Source organism: Crassostrea angulata, chromosome 4 (assembly GCF_025612915.1).
Source record: "Crassostrea angulata isolate pt1a10 chromosome 4, ASM2561291v2, whole genome shotgun sequence".
Classification (NCBI taxonomy): Eukaryota; Metazoa; Mollusca; class Bivalvia; order Ostreida; family Ostreidae; genus Magallana; species Magallana angulata.
Window position 1 is genome coordinate 51,164,469 of NC_069114.1, and position 18,875 is coordinate 51,183,343.

Here is an 18,875-nt window from a genome sequence, read left to right on the forward strand (position 1 = left end):
GAGCTTCTTTTCTGTATCTTCTCATAATAAAGAGTTCCAATAAAAAATATTTTTTTATGATGATTTTTAAAATGATTGAAATTTACTTGTATATGTATATATATGTTTAGATGTCTTAGTGGTTAGAGCCGTGGCCACTCTCTGCCAGGAGCGTAGGTTCTAGAGGTTGTGAGTTCAAAGCCCAATGAACCCCAATGATACCCCAATGAACCCCAATGATACCCCAATGAACTTTGAAATACCCCAATGATACTAAGTATGTTCATAATTGTTACACTTTATGAATTTTATGTACCAACATGTTACACAAATTAATGAAATTTCAACTACGCAGCGTTTTTTTACTGATTGATTTCCCAGTGGACCCATTGTTATCCCAACCAAATTTCATTGATACCCTAACGAACACAATAAACCTGAAATGAGCTCTGTTTAATGATTCATTCACCCATGAATTTTAATTTTCCAAATGAAATAAATCTTATTAATACAAGAATGTACCTGTACTTAATGAACAATTAATCCCAACCAGACCCTGAATAACATTAACTTACCAATGATACCGTATTTTAGCTTTAATGATAAGTAAGCCACAGTGATATTTAATGATAAGTAAGCCACAGTGATACTTTGATGAACACAACAATTCCTAGACATTATTTAAAAGCCCACCCCACCCCCTAAACAAAGTTTTTTTTTTTGGGGGGGGGGGGAGAAGGGAGTTATAGGAATTATCTTGTCCATAACTCTCTGTGCATCATTTGTGTCTTGTCAATACTTATACTTATGGAGAAACACTGAAAGTTCTCTTACGACCTGAGTGTGTGTCATGAACTTGCCCCAAGTTCATTAGGTCCGATGGCACGATGCAGAGGTAGCGCGATGAAGCGATGGTACGATAGCGACAACACGATGGTGCAATAGTGATGACGCGATGGTGCTATAGCAATAACGCGATGGTGCAATAGTAATGACGCAATGGTGCAATAGTGATGACGCGATGGTGCGATAGCGTTGACGTGATGGTGCGAAAGCGATAAGGCGATGATGTGATAGTGAGGATCAATGGTGCGATAGTGATGACGCGATGGTGCAATAGTGATGACGCGATGGTACAATAGCGATAACGCGATGGTGTGATAGTGATAACTCGATGGTGCGATAGGGATGACGCGAAAGTGCGATAGCGACGACGCAATGCTCTATCATGTCATTGTAAGTTGTTTATCGCGCTATCGTCATCGTTTCAACGCACTATCACTCTATCGACTGTTTATTAAAGGATTTCATTCCAATTAACCATTATTTTTGCTCCTCCAAGAAATAAACTTATAAATCTTGACAAAATTTGAGGCGCCCGTCTGAAGGATTAAAACAATCAACCTACGACATAAAGCGCACAAGGGCTACATGTAGTTTTAACAATATAGGTTTTAATAATAACCAATCGGGTTCGAAGAGTGTTCATTTTTATTAAAGGAAATACATGTAAACCTAAACAAAGCTTGTTTTAATTGTAGAGTAGTTTAAATTTAGTCCTACACTCACTCCTTCGTAACATTTCTGAGTTTACGGAGTCACGATCCCACTGCTTATAGCTAATTATACCCCCCGCAAACAAAGTTTGGGGGGGTATATAGGAATCACCTTGTCGGTCTGTCCGTCCGTCCATCTGTCTGTCCGTCCGTAACAAAAATTTTTACACAGTGTTTGTTAAGGTATACCATATCGTTGGATATATTTTTGTACCAATCGGACATCAACTTCCTGTTAAATGACAGTTTTGCTTATTTTTTAACCAAAATTTTCAAACAAATTTTCCTCAAAGATTTCTCAGCAACTATTTATCGCAGATGCTTGAAATGTTTACACAATATTTGTCATAGGCATGCTATATCATGGGATGTATTTTTGTACCAATCGGACGTCAACTTTCTGTTTAATGAGTACTTTGTTTATTTTAGCCAAAACTTTCAAACAAATTTTCCTCAAAGATTTCTCAGCAGCTATTTATTGCAGATGCTTGAAATTTTAACACACTGTTTGTTAAGGCATGCCATATTGTGGGATATATTTCTGTACCAATTTGATGCCAGCTTTCTGTTAAATGTCGACTTTGCTTATTTTGCATATTCACATCAGAGCGGGGGTATCACTAGTGAGCATTGGCTCACAGATATCTTGTTTAAACTTATAATCTTTTGAATACATTTTGTTAATATTGAACATTATACGAGGGTTGTTCGGAAATTATTGAGACATTTTCTCTTATTCTTTTAGTAAAAAAGATAAACTCTTGAAATTTTACCAAAACGTAAATCAGGATAGAGTTTATCAATATGAAAAGTTTCTTGTTCATGGCATGAATAGATCATTCCTAGAAAGCTGACCAACGTGCTTTCGTCCTGTAACCCGGCGCAACCGCAAACTTTTCTCGACGTCATTTTAACGCTTCTTCTTGCTCCAAGGTTTTAAACACCTTACAAACGAACTGAAATAAGAATTTTTCTTTATTTCTCATCTTTTGTTTTAATTTCAAGATGTCATCATTTACATTTTCTCTCATTCTTGGTTTTTTTAGAGAGAAAATCGAGTTATTTTTCCCGAAAGTGTAATTACTGAGAATGTCTCCTGCAGAAATTTTTTACATATTTTAGAACTGTTGACAACAGTTAGTGTGTCAAAAGTTGTTAATTAATCCCTTTGGCCTAATTCTAGTTAAACAATCAGTGAAAAAAAATATGATGAACTGAAGTTCTATACCTTGTCTTGTCATCGTATAGATTGTTTACGCAATTGCGTGGCTTTAAAAGGTCTTCTTCTGAGATTTCCACCAGTTTAATGGTTTTCGTTGCGCCGCCTTGACGTCAAAATTCAATGTAAAGTAGTTGTCAGATTTTTATTGTTTGGTAAATATATGTGTACCATATCCGTATTTCAACTCGAACACCAGTGAAACTTAATCAACAGTTTGTCGCAAAGAATAGCAAGATGAACATATTTAATTTGATTTCTTTTATCATTAAGTGTAATTCTACGGACACTTATAAAGTAGATGTTTAAGTTGTTTAATCTCCGAGTTCATGGCTGCGCCAGGTACCCCGACCACCGACTTGTTTATCTACTATCGTAAACAAAATATTAAATATTCTTTAAATATTACTTTGTTTTATTATTTGTTGGTGTTTCTTCAGTGTCTATGTTAATTTTCACCAAAATTCGTCACTTAGAAAAGAAAATAATCGATTTGTCTCAATAATTTCCGAACAACCCTCGTAAGCATCATATTTGATATTTGCTGTACAACAGATGTCCAGTGTACACCAATCTCCCAGATGTTTGCCGTATAGTCAACGACTTTGCCAACCCCTGCTGTAAGAAACCAGACTGTACCATCTCCGCTCACCCTGGTGTAATTCAGGGAACCGGAACAACTACGCCAAACCCCGCTCTGCCTCAGACCCTCCCACCAAAACAACGTAAGTCATCAGTGACCATCCAACTTCAAAAGCAAGGAAATTTGCATTCACAAAAGTTTTGAATAATTTGAGATGGAAAAAAATTAGAATGTAAAATCTTGCAGTACAAAGAATTGAAAATGATAAACATTTGGCAAATTTTTACAATGAGATGTCCTGTTTTTCTCTTACAACAATGTTTAGAATACTGTGTGTAGAAAGGATGTAAATATTTCTCTCTTTTGACGATTTTCAAAATACTCTGTGTACTAAGAATGTACATATTTTGTTCTTTTGACAATTTCAGAATACTGTGTGTACAAAAATGCCCAGTATCTCCAGGGACAGACCTGGGAAGATGGCTGCAGCTACAAATGTCGCTGTGACGACTCGAGCCATGGAATCTACACCTGTAACCAGAGGTGAGTCGGAAGAAAGACTGTTGTCAAATTGTTTAGCTCAGGAGACCATGATAATGAATTCTACCCTCTGAACTTTAATACAATATAGACATGATAGATTAAACATTAATTGAGTCCCTTTTCAAGGAACTTTGGAGTTAGATTTACTCATTTTATGATCTCACTTTTCAGAGCATTTATAAACAGAATGATATAAACTTTAAAGAAAAAAAGGGGATATTTGCTTCTTAAAAATCTATCAAAACTGAGTATTTTTATTTATTCTTTAGGTGCCCAACAGTCACCAGTGTTACCCCAGGCTGCACAATGAAGACTGATCCTAGGGACTCCTGCTGTCTGGTGGAAGTCTGCCCACAGCCCACACCAGCCCCCGGTCAGACTAACCCAGTGCCCACTATTCAGCCCATACCCTTCACAGGAAAGGTCAATCTGCCCACACCTAGCTCAGTGCCCGGACAGCCAGCCCCATCACCAAAACCAGTTGGTACGTTATCAACTTTTTGGTCTCCTTGTTTGTTGAGAATTTGTTTGGCCATGCCTTGGTAATGATATCGATATTAAAGACAATTCAACCACTGTTCTCACCCTGGATATAACTCTTGTAAGACAGATTTTTATGTGTACATTTACAGAAATTTGAAGTGATTTTATTTTTATTTTTTTTAAATGAATTTCTATTTCATACTGATTTTTTTTTACCAATTCTAATAGGTTTCTGTGTGTACAAAAGTGTGACCTACATGCAAGGCCAGAAATGGGACGATGGATGTGATTATGCATGTACTTGCTATGACGCAGAGCATGGAAGATACAAATGTGATCCTAAATAAGTTGCTACATGTATGTAGTAAATGAAAAAATACTACCACCACTGTTCCTGTATACACATCTGAATTTGAAGCAATGTATCTTTTGAAGAAAATTTTTTTCTTCTTCATTGTGTAATAAAGAAATTACATACCGGTACTATTATAGCCAATTTTATTTGATTCATATTTGCATTTCATGATAAATGCGATCATTTTTCTTTAATTAAACCCTGCCTTACAGATGCCCAAGATACATGGATCTACCTGAAAACTGCAGACTTCACAAGGACCCTGCCAACCCCTGTTGTGACATTGTGGAATGTGCTGAGCCAACACCTGCCCCCAACCCAACTTAGACCCCTGCTCCAGGACAACCCAACCCCAACTCCAACCCTAACCCCAACCCCAACCCACAGCCGACATACAATCCTAAACCACAGCCAACTTCAGAGTCTAGATGTAAGTCATTCAAAATCATGTGAATCAATATGAGCTGTGTACATGTATATATAGTGTATATAGAGTAGTTTTTGCTCCGTTTGATTTACACATAGGGTTACTGTAAAAGATTCCCCCTTCCATTATATAAATTAAATGAGAAAAGAAGACGAGTGATAACTTGCGTTCATTCGGGTTGATAGGTACTTGTGAGTACAAAGGACAACAGTATCTCCAAGGACAGCAGTGGTATGATGGATGTGACTTCTCCTGTATCTGTGAGGACTGTGTCACTGGCGTGTACAGATGCAACCAAAGGTATGTCTCTCCATGAGAATCAAAAGAGGTTGAGATTTTATCAGAATTTAGTTTTACCTGCCTTTTTTTGCTGGTGTTGAAAATTTACTAGAAGGTTTTGTCTTTTGACAGGTGCCCAACATTCCAGGCTCCACCCCCAGAGTGTACTCTGATTGCTGATCCCAAAGATCCCCTTTGTAGTAAGATCCCAGTGTCCCACCACAGGAAACTACAACACTGCTCCTCCATTGGTCATTCAGGGAGGAAAAGCCACTCCTAGCCCCACTCTGAGACCCATCTTCACCCCACAACCTACACCCTTCATTCCAAATCCTAACTATAATGGATTTACCAGTGGTACAGTCTACACACCAAGACCCACTCCAGCAATCCTGATCCCTGGAAGACTTTATCCCTCAGGCACACCTTACCCAGGGGGCACATACCCACCCGGTACAGTTCCCACTGTTCCTCCCGTAACCTACACACTATACCCAGGAGCAACCTATCCAGTGAACTACATGCCCAATCCTTCAATGATTCCAACATTCAGACCAGGGCAGACATACCCAACAAATATGACTCCATATCCAAGTGGAACATACCCAACAAGGGTAACGTATCCTCTGCCAACCATCTATCCAGGTGGAGAAACCTATCCTCCAGGTTTCAGCCCAGTGACAACCCAAGTTCCTTACAGCCCTGTTGTGGTGTACTTTACAAATGCTCCACTGATCCCATGTGGCACCTATCCACCAAGACAGACACCATTTGTCGGCGGAACCTATCCAACTGGAACTGTACCCCCAAGGACTTACACTCCATTTGTCGGCGGCACTTATCCACCCAGTCAGACCTTTGGTCCTTATTTCACTCAGCCCACATTTAGGCCCTACCAGACCTACCCAACCAACAAGACTCCATACGTTGGTGGAACCTACCCAACTGGAACTGTACCACCTCCAACTCCATTTGTTGGTGGAACCTATCCTCCAGGATACATACCAAGGCAAACACCACCACCCAAACCACAGGCTCCTATTCTGGTCCCTGGAGAACCCTATCCATCCAGAGAGACACCCTACCCTGGCGGAACTTTCCCTACAGGCACTGTTCGAGTACAGTACACTCCCTTCATTGGTGGATCATATCCACCCTCTTTCACTTTCCGACCAGGACAGACACCACCAACTTTTGTGCCAGGGCAGACCTACCCAACTAATAAGACCCCATATCCAAGTGGAACCTACCCAACCTGTGTCACTTTGCCTCCATACACACCTTTTGTTGGCGGAACATATCCGCCAAGCTACACACCACCTCCATATTACAGACCATCAACATTCAGACCAGGTGGCACATATCCAACCAATCAGACACCTTATCCATATGGCACCTATCCAGTTGGCACTGTCCCAATGGGAACACCCTTCGTTGGAGGAACCTATCCACCAGGATTCACCTTTAAACCACTAGGGCTGGGACGATACTGTACTGAGCCGATTCGGTACATATCACGATACATGAGATGCGATACGATACATATCACGATACATTGCAATTAAATGAAAACATGAATAAAAGTTAAAAATTTATTCAACCTGCCCATGTATTACCGCATGTCCAAAGTTATTTGGTTATATTCATAATGAGCGTTGCACAATTTACAAATTACTTTAGTCTCGTGTACACTAGTTTTTCATAAACAAGTACTCCAAAAGTTTTCCACACTCCATATTTGACAACCTTACGAGGTTTTTCGCCATCTTTGTACTTTCATATTAGGCGTGCGGACTAAAAATAGCCGATATATGAAGCTCGGATATTTTTGAAAAATAAAAAAAAGTTTGGTAAGGTATCGTTGTATTAATGGTAAATGTATCGATCCAAATATTGTCAAAATAAATACTGCGATGCACCGGTGCATCGGTGGATCGTCCCATCCCTATAAACCACAACCTACCACACAAAGCCCATTCATTCCAGAACAGACCTATCCAACCAATGTTACACCATATCCTCTCGCCAAACTGTCACACCTGTGACACCATATCCTGGTGGGCCAAATCAAACACCTTATCCAAGTGGAACCTATCCATCAGGCACTGTACCCCCACCAGTACAATATCCAAGTGGTACCTATCCACCAGGATACACGGATAATAATCCAAACCAGCCTTATTTGATTCCAGGAAGAACCTATCCACCATTCTTGACACCATTCCCCTCAGGAACATACCCACCAGGTGTGACGGTGCCATACACCCCCTACCCACAGGGAACTTACCCACCAGGCTTTACTATTCTGCCACAGTTCACCACACCTCAACCAACCCCATCACCACAACCAATCTATGTCCATAAGTAATTTCTCTCTCCATTTCTGTTTAGAGCTTATAATGGTAGCATATTCATGCAATAAAGGCAGCTTTTATGCAGTATGTATGTTTTATACTAGGATTTTAATAATAATTTGCCCATTATGAAATATATTTAAACAGCATATATTTATGGCAATTTCTAGCTGCATTTTTAATTTTGGTTATTTTTAAGGCGTCGAGCTAATGCTCGGCAGCCTTCTAGCGATCGTCTGGATTGGCAATCGTCCAAAAATTCATGCACTGCACCGCCTTTTAAATGCGCACAAAACAATAAGTTCCTTAAAGTATTAAACGTATTACATGATTTTTATTCCATTTATTCAACTACATTGTGTACAAAAAATCCAACCTTGCCTCTCTGGTTATTGATAACTCTTTGCATAAGTATAAATTTGCCTATTCAAGAATGGCGGATGAATACAAAAGGTGTAAACATTACTAAATATTATTTTAGTTTATCGATTACATTTTAACTGGAGACCGTGCCCGATAGAAATAAAATTTGATATGAAAATATATTTGTTATCGGGAACGGCCTCCAAAATGAATGTAAGCGATAAACGTATCTAGTGATTTTGTTGCAATAAATAAACACGATAATGCAGTCGGTTTGGTCGAGCAAAAAATAGCACGTGTTGTGGATTTGTTTGTAAACAACCATACCATAGGTAATCTTGTTTCAAACGGGAATTGAAATAAATAAAAGTATGTTTTATTATTATAATTAGAGACACAATGTAATCAATGTATTCACCTTGAAAATTGTTCAAAGACTGTTTAAAGCAGAAAGAAAATATAATTTTTTTTTAACTTTGAAATTTCTTTGATTTTTGTAACTATGATGAGTTATTGTATTATAAACGCATCACAACCTATTATATATGGAAATATAGTGATTTTTGTTTTTAAAGAACGCAAAACATAATTCATTTACTTTTTTTATTCTAATAATTATGTATTATTTGATATAAGACTATTAGTACAAAAATTTAAATTATTGATATAATTTTATCAATCTATATAATAGAAAATGTCAGCTCGACGCCTTTGTGGCCGTTCCGGCCTTTGATTTTTATGACAGAACTCCATTCTTTTTCACAGAACTAATCTTTTTGTTGAAGAATAAATGATGCTTTTCCATTTTAGCCAACACTTGTATCTACAAGGGTAAATCCTACACCCAAGGACAAAGATGGCAGGATGGTTGCGACTACGACTGTGTATGTGAAAATCAAATGACTGGAGTCTACAAATGTACTGAGAAGTAAGACATCCTTCTAAAGCCTAAAAATGTTCGACTTGACTTACGATTTAAAGGCCAAAATATTTGTAATCTATGATTATTCTTTCAAGTTTAGTCCATTTTTGAGTCATATTATTTTACACATTTGGTCATGGATAAATATGATATCATGACTTTTGTGGCCCATAGATGCCCACGAATCACAGACTTGAACCCAGGCTGTCAACTGGTCCAAGACATTAATGATCCCTGCTGTAAGAAGCCTTACTGTCCCCCTAATGTGTCCCCCATTGTCATCAAGGCCCCAACACCCACCACCATTAACGGATCTCCAGGTGAGCAAATCAAATACTTCATAGCATTACAGTAAAACCAGGTCAGCCAATCAAATGCTTCGAAGCATTTCAGTAAAACGTGGTAACAGATACACACTTTTTACAAATGCATGAGCACAGCAAATTCAGTTTCATTACTCTTACTATTCAAAATGTTTTTTAAACTAATTGGATATAAAATTTAATATATAATGAATAGATCCTCTGGGGCTTTGCTAAAAATCTGTTTTAGTGTACTTTTAAGACTATGCCATCTTCTCCAATCAGAGACTGGATATTGCCAAAAATGGTCAGAGAATAGAACAGATTTTTTTTTTGTCTTCAAATTAGAGTTTTCTTGATCAATCTTGGATGGTGAGATGCTGATATGTTATTGATATAGAGACTATAGAGGGGGGGGGGTCCCAAAAATATTTCTGTACACTTGTTTTCTTGGTGGATTTGATGGAAGTGCTGATATGTTATTGATTGTTTTGACAGCTGTCTGTATGTACAAGGGCGTGTCCTTCCAACAAGGCGAGTCCTGGAAGGATGGCTGTGACCTGGTCTGTGAGAATGGAACAACAGGATTCTACCGATGTGACGACAGGTAAATGTGACCAATTTTATTAATGCATTGGATGCCAGTTAAATTTTACTTAAGTATAGTTAACTTAGAATGTTTTACCATTTTCAGACACCCCCTTCCCACCCCACCCACCCCCCCCAAAAAAAAAAACCAGCATAAAAGTAATACATGTATAACAAACCACCCCCCCCCCCCCCCCCCCAAAAAAAAAAAAAATACCGGTATGTTAAGTGGAAAATCTTAGGTACTGTGGTTTCTTTAATATTTAAGGGTATCAATTTTCGTGGTTAAAGTGAAAAACACAGTTTCAAGGATACTTAAATTCATGGCCAATGATCCTATAAATACAAACAGTTAGTAGAAAGTGCACTTCAATGAACATTTATTTTCATGGGTAAACTTAACAACGAAATCCATGAAAATTGGTATCCAACTAATATTGATGAAACCACAGTATTTAATGAAGTTTCTAGTGTTTTGAGAACAACATTGGTTTTTGGAACAGATGTCCACAGTACCAGCTGACTGAGGGATGCTCCATGGAGGCAGATCCTGATGACTCTTGCTGCAAGAAACCAGTCTGCCACCTAGAGCTGATGAAACCCCCAACTGTGGCCCCCACACCTTCACCCAAACCTGGCGAGGTCCCAATGCTCACACCATCCCCTACCCCATACACTCTGCCCATGCCAACAGCTATTAACTATGGATCTGGACCCAATGGAGGACGTAAGAGAATTTTCTTCTCCTGAAACAGTTTCAATATTTGATTTAAACATATGGTGACCAATTTCTTTTTAAAGATTCTTTGTTTTCTATCAAACCTGAAAGTCTTTGGTATCAATATTTACAATGGCAGCAGTCTTACATGAATTTTGTCAAATCCTCAATTTCAGGGACATGTAAATTTGTACATGTAGATGATTATACGCCTATCAATTGAAACTGGAATTTCTTATTTCAATGAACAGTTGATTTCATTCCATGAAATTCATTATAAGTGATGTTCATTAATTAAGTGATACAGGATATTAAAGCTCTATCAGAAACATTTTTTCTGGTTTGAACAGATGGATGTTTGTACAAGGGAGTCTCTTACAATGCTGGAAAGACCTGGAAAGATGGCTGCTTCTACACCTGTGAATGTTTGGACATGCAGACTGGTAGATACAGATGCAAGGACAGGTGCAAAAATCTAAATTAACTAAATATTATTCTCAGTTCAGTCAGAGGCCGGGAATTTTGAGCAACGATTTTACCAACTGGTCTTTTTGTCCAATGTTTTGACAGTCAGATCTGTGTCTTCCTTTCTGTAGATGCCCATCCATGGATGGTGTCGTCCCACCACCCAACTGCCAGATTGTCTCTGACCCTGCAGACCCATGCTGTAAGATGATGCAGTGCAGACAACCTACCCCCGCCCCCTCATTCAATCTGGTCACAGGAAACAAACCCCCGATCACTGGCAGCATCACCTTCCCCCCACAACCTAACAACACACAGGTACCCAACCCATACCAAACAACCCCAGACACCTATGCCAACACCTAAGAGTAAGTGCATCCAGTTGATTTTTCATCAGGCTGTAAAACTGAATTCAAAATTTTTCTAAATAAGTCACCTCTTGAGAGTGTGTTTCTTTATTGGTGGTGATATCTTTCTCTCTCATTTAGACATCTGTATTATGAATGGCAAGACCTACAGCCAAGGACAGACTTGGTATTACTTGGTATGACGGATGCGCCAGAGTGCGTGTGATGATGATGGAAAGACTGGCTACTACAGATGTAGTCAGAGGTAAGTATATTAATTACGAGGACACAAAGGTTATTAATGTAACCATGCTTTTATTCCTCTCTCTACAGAATTTTTATTACTACCGTATTTCACGGAATTTAGGTCGATACTTTTTTCCCCTGACATGTGGACCTCGCCCTATTCATCGCTTCGCCCAATTTATGTTTTTTTTTTTTTTTGGTTGGAATTTTGCAAAAATTTATGCAACCCTCCAATAAAATCATGAGTGTTTACTATAATACTGCTTGAATTTCTGTGTAAAAATCGTATGGATTTTAATCAATATACTGTAGTAATTTATCATTTAAACAAAATTAAATGTAAATAGATTTATTAGGGTTTTCCGTTTTTCAACGGAAAACCCTTCTGTTATTCTACTGTTTCTTATTAGGGTTTTCCGTTTTTCAACGGAAAACCCTTCTGTTATTCTACTGTTTCTTATTATTAGGGTTTTCCGTTTTTCAACGGAAAACCCTTCTGTTATTCTACTGTTTCTTATTATTATTTTTTTTTTTTATCCGCAAATTTTGTGTAGGCCATTTCTCGTACATTTGTTGTCTGATTGTTATGAAACTTTCAGGGTATGTAGACAATGTTAATATCTAGGGACGTTTTTTTCAAATTTTTAAAATTCACTTCCGGTTATGAGTTATTGCCCTTTAATTGAAAATTGGGGGGTCTTTTGTCCAGAGTTGATCTCGGGAACTACAAAAGATAGTTGCATGAAATTTAGCAGAATTGTTGGTAACATTTTATAGTTTTGCTGGCATGAAAATTTTGGCAAAATGTTTTTTAGTTTTTAAGCTATTTGCCGGTAAAGTTTAAGGTTTTGGGGGGTCTGAAATTTTGTTGCTTTTTGTATAATAACCTTTTAACTAAAAATAATTTGTTAATACATATAGAACAAAAGTTGTTAAGAATAACGAGAGCTTTCATTTAAAATTAAGAAAAAAGGGCTGGCCCCTATAATTAGGGGTCAGCAGCTCATACACGTATTTTTCTGATAGCAAAAATCGTTATCATTTTATGAAAAAAAATTAATTCAGTTATTGTTAATATATTAAATAATGTCATTTGGTATCAAATTTAAAAAGTTCTGTGCCCTATTTTTTTCAAATTTCATAAAACAAATATGTGTGAATCGTACATGAACGAGTTAATTTGTCTACATAGACACACAAGCGAACAAATGCCGTTTTAAGGCCCAGGCATTTACTGCATTACGTTGTGTTGCGTCTTAGATAAATTGTTGTGATTCAACTTCATTTTTTTTTCATCAAGGCTATATCATTTATGAATTCAACTACTTTTTTAACACGTTCTAATCGGCCACGCAGAACAAATGTTTGCAATGTTTGTCGCGGACCCGCGAATGTAAACAGTAACGAACGGCATTGTAGAAAAGAGAGAGCGTAATGCAGAAGATAAGTTGTGCATTTTTCGGTTTACACATGCATTTTCAAGTTACTGTGAAACAGATGAACATGCACAGGGAACAATACTACATATTTGTATAAGGAGGGATATATTCTCGTGTGAAACGTTTACGAGGAAATTCTGACAGCCACACTTCTGTCGACCATGTCGACGAATGTTTATGTTTCCATTGATCAGCCGTTGATAAGCTACGAGTAATAAAGGGGAAAAGATGGACATTAAAGTGTGTGATCTATGTGGATGTTACTGAAGAAGGTGAGGCTTTTTATTCCTTTTAAAGTTTCTTGTCTATAGTGGTTAAAATGTCAGCATGTTAACTGGTTAACATTTAGTCTATAGATGTACATGTAAGGAATTACAGTCAAGTCGTACCCAACCCGACTCGCACCCAAACCAACTCGTACTCAAAGGGTAAGGTCGTACCCAAAACTATGTGGTTCACTCGTACCCAAATATTTGAGTACGACTTCACTAGTCAACTCGTACCCACGGGGAAAAAATATAAAATGAATGGCTTTTATTTGTATGTTGTTATGTTTTGTATATTATCGATAACATTAATATGCGAATTGTATAACAAAATTTAAAAGAATTTGTTATAAAATCTAATATACTATAGTTCTGTGCTTGAATGCGGACGGATCAAAGAATGATTATGAGCAGGTTAACTATCATCAATTAAAATTAAAATTAATTGCTTAATGTGATTCCGTTCAACCGATCAACCAATGAGTTTGTCAGCACAAAATAAACATGCTGCTCATAATTATAAGAAGAAACACACATTTTTATCACTTTTGGAAGATCAACATAGTTCGAGAGAGGTGTGTTTCCTGCAAGAAAACGGTAAGTAAATCACTATATTAGATATTGTTTAATAATTAAAGCATATTTTTTTGAGTAATCAAATGAATTAAGCAACAGGCAAAGTTTATTTAAAGTTAAATAAAACATAAATTAAAAAATTACATATGAATGAAAACTATTGTATTTTATTTTCTTAGTATAAATATATTTTCCCCATGGGTACAAGTTGACTAGTGAAGTCGTACTCAAATATTTGGGTACGAGTGAACCACATAGTTTTGGGTACGACCTGACCATTTGAGTACGAGTTGGTTTGGGTGCGAGTCGGGTTGGGTACGACTTCACTTGATTCCCATGTAAGTACGTGCACACTGTCACTGATGTATGTTATTTTTCTAGTCCAGACAATATAAATCCTTTTAACAGAATTGAATCCCAAATGTTGTACCTTTCACTTGTTTTTTTCTCCTTTTTACCAGAATTTTGTGTAAATTACAATTCAATTTATTGACAAAATCCACATGTGGCGAAAGTCATACATACAGTATACAAATATACATGTAGTTGGTACTGTACATAGATTTTCTTATGATATGTCCATCGCGTATGAATTTACAAATATATCTTGATGATTAAACATCTGCTGGGTTAAGAATTTTATAAGAATTACAGAGTTAGATGTTTTGTTATGGTGTGGGTGTTTGTTTACTAACGTGTAATTTTTACATTGTTTACTGGATGTTTAGACTTGCTCGAGGTTCATTGGTGACTGGAAAGGATGACCAAATTTATCTATTTAAAAAAAAATTAGATTGTGAATTTTCAACTCAAAATTCAAAGCAGGGTCTAATTAGAAACATATGATCATATTCTTGTGCGGAAGACTCCAAATGTAGACATAAATACCCTGTAGACATACATGTAACATCAAGTAAATAAAATTGTATACTTCAGACTTCAGAGTTAAAACATGACTAAAAAGTCTTTAATATTTTTATGATGCCGATCAATGTATCATTAGAGAGGTTTAGCAGACCAACGGGTAACCGGTACATGTACTTGTACATGTAGTTTACAAGTTAGAACTATGCGTACCACTCTACCAGTTCACATAATTTTTCTTGTTTAGCAGTTTTGATATGTACTTGAATTGTCCTTGTTAATGTTTAAAATGTAATTTTTCATTTATATTCTCTTTTTTTAATCTGACTACTGGCAGTACTGGCATGCCAGCAGTTCTTGTCAAGGACCATTTCTCGCTGGTGCAATGTTACATCATATTTTCGTATATAATTTTATGTGTTGATAAAATGACGTAACAATGCACTGATGAAAAATGGTACTCAACGATAACTGATCGCAAGCCAATATTGATTAATTACAGACAAAAACTGAAGGTTGCAAGTGTTATTTTTTATTGAACACCATTGTTTAAAATAACTTTTTATATATGTGACGGTCAGACCGGTTTAAATACCAGTGTTCAGTTGGTAGAGCACCTGACTAGAGATTCAGGGGGACCAGGTTTAATTCCTGGTTTGGTCCTTCATTATTTCTCCCATCCTGTTACAATATTAAGGCTTGGACGTTTCTGTACATAGCCGATTCAGTACATATCACTATACATGAGATGCGATACGATACATATCACGATACATTGCAACTAAATGAAAACATGAATAAGGGTTAAAAATTTATTCAATCTGTCGATGTATTACCGCATGTCCAAAGTTATTTTGATATATTTAAAATGAGCGTTGCACAATTTACAAATTACTTAAGTCTCATATACACTACTTTTTCATTAACAAGTAATCCAAAAGTTGTCCACACTCCAGATTTAGCTTCCTAACAGGTTTGACAACTTTACGAGGTTTTCCGCCATCTTTGTACTTTCATATTAGGCGCGCAGACTAAAAATAGCCGATATTTGAAGCTCAGATATTTTTGGAAAATAAAAAAAAGTCCGCATAGGTATCGTAATGTATTAATGGTAAATGTAACAATCAAATAACGTCAAAATAAATACCGTGGTGCATCGGTGGATCGTTCCATCCCTATACAATATTGGTGTTGTAACCAACCCCTGGAACTGACAGGTTAACTCCTGCCAGGGGAAGAGCCAGGGGTGATCTTTGAGGGTGAAGATCATTTAAAGGGGGGGGGGGGGGGATGTGACGGTCAGACTGGTTTGAATACCGGTGCCAGATACATGTAGCTCAGTTGGTAGAGCACTTGACTAGAGATTCAGAGGGCAAGGTTCGAATCCCAGTCTGTTCTGTCATTATTTCTCCCATCTTGTACATATATATCAGATCTATTCAAGTCAGTGTCAGCTACATTATGCATAAACAATTTTACCCGCTCCTAAACCACAAACTTTCTTATTAGTGGATTCAGCTTACCGCTGATTGGCTGCTGTTGCAGCAGACTTATAATATATGCACGCACAAAACACAATGAACTTATCAGAGAATGAAAAATTCATCGAGTTACTTTCAACTGTTGGAATTTGGGTATTTTTTATAAATGTATACTTGTGACAAAACATATGATTATGTGGTACATACAGCTGTAGCTTTATGAAGAAAATTTGGGTTAGACATATATATCTACCATGCAAGTAAATGATATTTACTAAAACTTCCAATTTATGACGCACGAAATATACGCTACTTTTATAAAGATTGACATACATGTAATGTAACACATTCTGTGAAAAATAATCTATTAAAAATTCTTCATTAAGTTTACTCATACATGTTTTATGCTTATTCAAATAGTATTGTTTTTAAAAAATGTAATTTAAAAGAAAAGAAACCAAAACCCACGCCAAATTTATTTGCAAAATAAAAACCCGGTAGAATTGATAAAACATCGTATACCAGAAGGAAATACATGTACTTTGACGCTGTTCAGATGGGTAATATTCCTTTGTAATTTTCGAATTGAAATGCTTGACTGTTGCACTACAAGAAATAAACTCAGCTCTCTCTCTCTCTCAAACTCTCTCTCAATCTAATAAGTGTCTATACCTAAGAATTTTTTGTAATATTATATTATGACTTGATATGCAAATTTTTGATCCTGTACTGCCTAAATGTTATGTCATGTATTGGGATATGTAATACTTATTACACTGCATGGTCAGTGTATTTTTTCCAGAAATAATATGCATATGTTAATGTAAACACAGCTATTACTAGTACATGTATGTAAAAACAGCTAATTTTTTTTTTTTTTATTTCAGCTCAAAACGAACTCTTGTTCCGACATGGCACCACATTGCTTTTACCTGTTGATTCTTGTGGGTCAACTCTTGAGATTAACCTGTCACCTCTATCCACATGCATATTCCTTGTGTTCTACAGACTTTTTACCGGTAATTCAAATTAAATCGGATAATGCATGAACAATAATGGAACTTTATGAAAGCATCATCCCATGTTGTGGTTTGTGTTTGATAAGAAATTATGAAAAACAAAATTAAGGCTATTTAAAGAAATTCATAATTGTTGTGAAAATTTGTTTTTCAATAAAAGTATGCAATTATGTTTCCTTTATTTTTTATTTTATAAAGGTATTTAGATGTGTTTACATAATTGAACCCCCCCCCCCCCACCCCACCCCCACCCCACCCCATCCAATTGTCTGCATTAAGATTACATTTAGGATATGTAAATGTACATTTGACTTTGAAATAACATCTGCTATGATAATTACTTTTGAAATGAACAAGAAACAACCTATTTCTACCTTTCTAAGGTATATATGCATAAAAAAAGGAAAAAAACATGTCAAATTTTGAACATTTTTCATGGAAATCAACTCTGTCTCCACCTACCTGGGTGTTTGAATTTTATTTTAATTTAAGGCAGATATCTAACTTGTAGGTTGTATCTTACTGTTTTAGCATGGTTAGAAGGAGACTAGAAATCAAAATAGATTAGATATTCACTAAATATGATTGTTAGCTTACTTTTTTTCATAAAAACAAGAAATCACAAGCAGGACAGCTGTCTATTTGTTAATTAAAATGGTGTAAATCATAAAATAAACAAATAATTAGGATCAAATTTTAGAATCATCGATGATTGTTTTCAAATATGTGTGAGATATGACTCAAGGAAATTGCCATAAGTTTCATAAAATTAGGTAAAACATTTTTAACCATGACTTTTTATGAAAATCAAAAGATGGGGGGGGGGGGGGTATACATGTAAGGATATTTCTAAGTGATGTGAAGCTTTTATCATGATTATATAATGTAGATGCATGTTGTATTGAATAAGGTTTCTTTTCAAAGGTGGTTGAACAACAATTGACCTCTAAAAGGTCAGGTAAAGATGTTTTACTATGGAGAACCCTGTAAATCTGTGTTTACTAATGGAAATTGGAAATGGGGGGTTCACTTAAATGGCCATATTTTTATTAAACCTCAATGGAATTTGCAATATGTGGTATTCTTTTTCTCAGAATTGCATTAGCTTTCTTATTCTAAGACAAACCGTCTTTTCATAAAATGTTAGTGTACTAATTGCAGTTAAAGGTACATGTACAAGGAATAGTTTCGGATAAAGAACCGTCAATATTTTTGTAAAATTGATAGTGACTGTACTTGAAGATTTACCAGTGTTGCGTAGATTCATGAAATGAATTTTAATGTTTATCAATAGTTAATGGGATGTCTCTTGTTGGAATTGGTAAGGCCTAAAAAAAAAATAGTGTGTTTAGGGTAACACTAATGAAAAAATTAGGTTAGGTAGGTGGGGATTTTTTTTTATTTTATCTATTTTTTTTGCCTGAATCCTAAGAATGTTTGTTTGTTTCATATTTAAAAACGTATTTTTTATTGGAAATAAGATAAAATTCACAGTCGGATA

At 36.3% G+C, this 18,875-nt stretch overlaps 1 long non-coding RNA gene and 1 pseudogene across 1 annotated transcript; both read left to right on the forward strand.

The window, feature by feature from the left end:
* The first annotated feature begins 1,207 nt into the window (after positions 1–1,207).
* LOC128182318 (mucin-2-like) overlaps positions 1,208–18,875 on the forward strand; it is a 42,976-nt pseudogene continuing 25,308 nt past the window's right edge.
* Positions 13,032–17,544, forward strand: LOC128179852 (uncharacterized). Its single transcript, XR_008243149.1, has 2 exons — positions 13,032–13,440; positions 17,243–17,544. It is a non-coding gene; the product is annotated as an uncharacterized LOC128179852 (long non-coding RNA).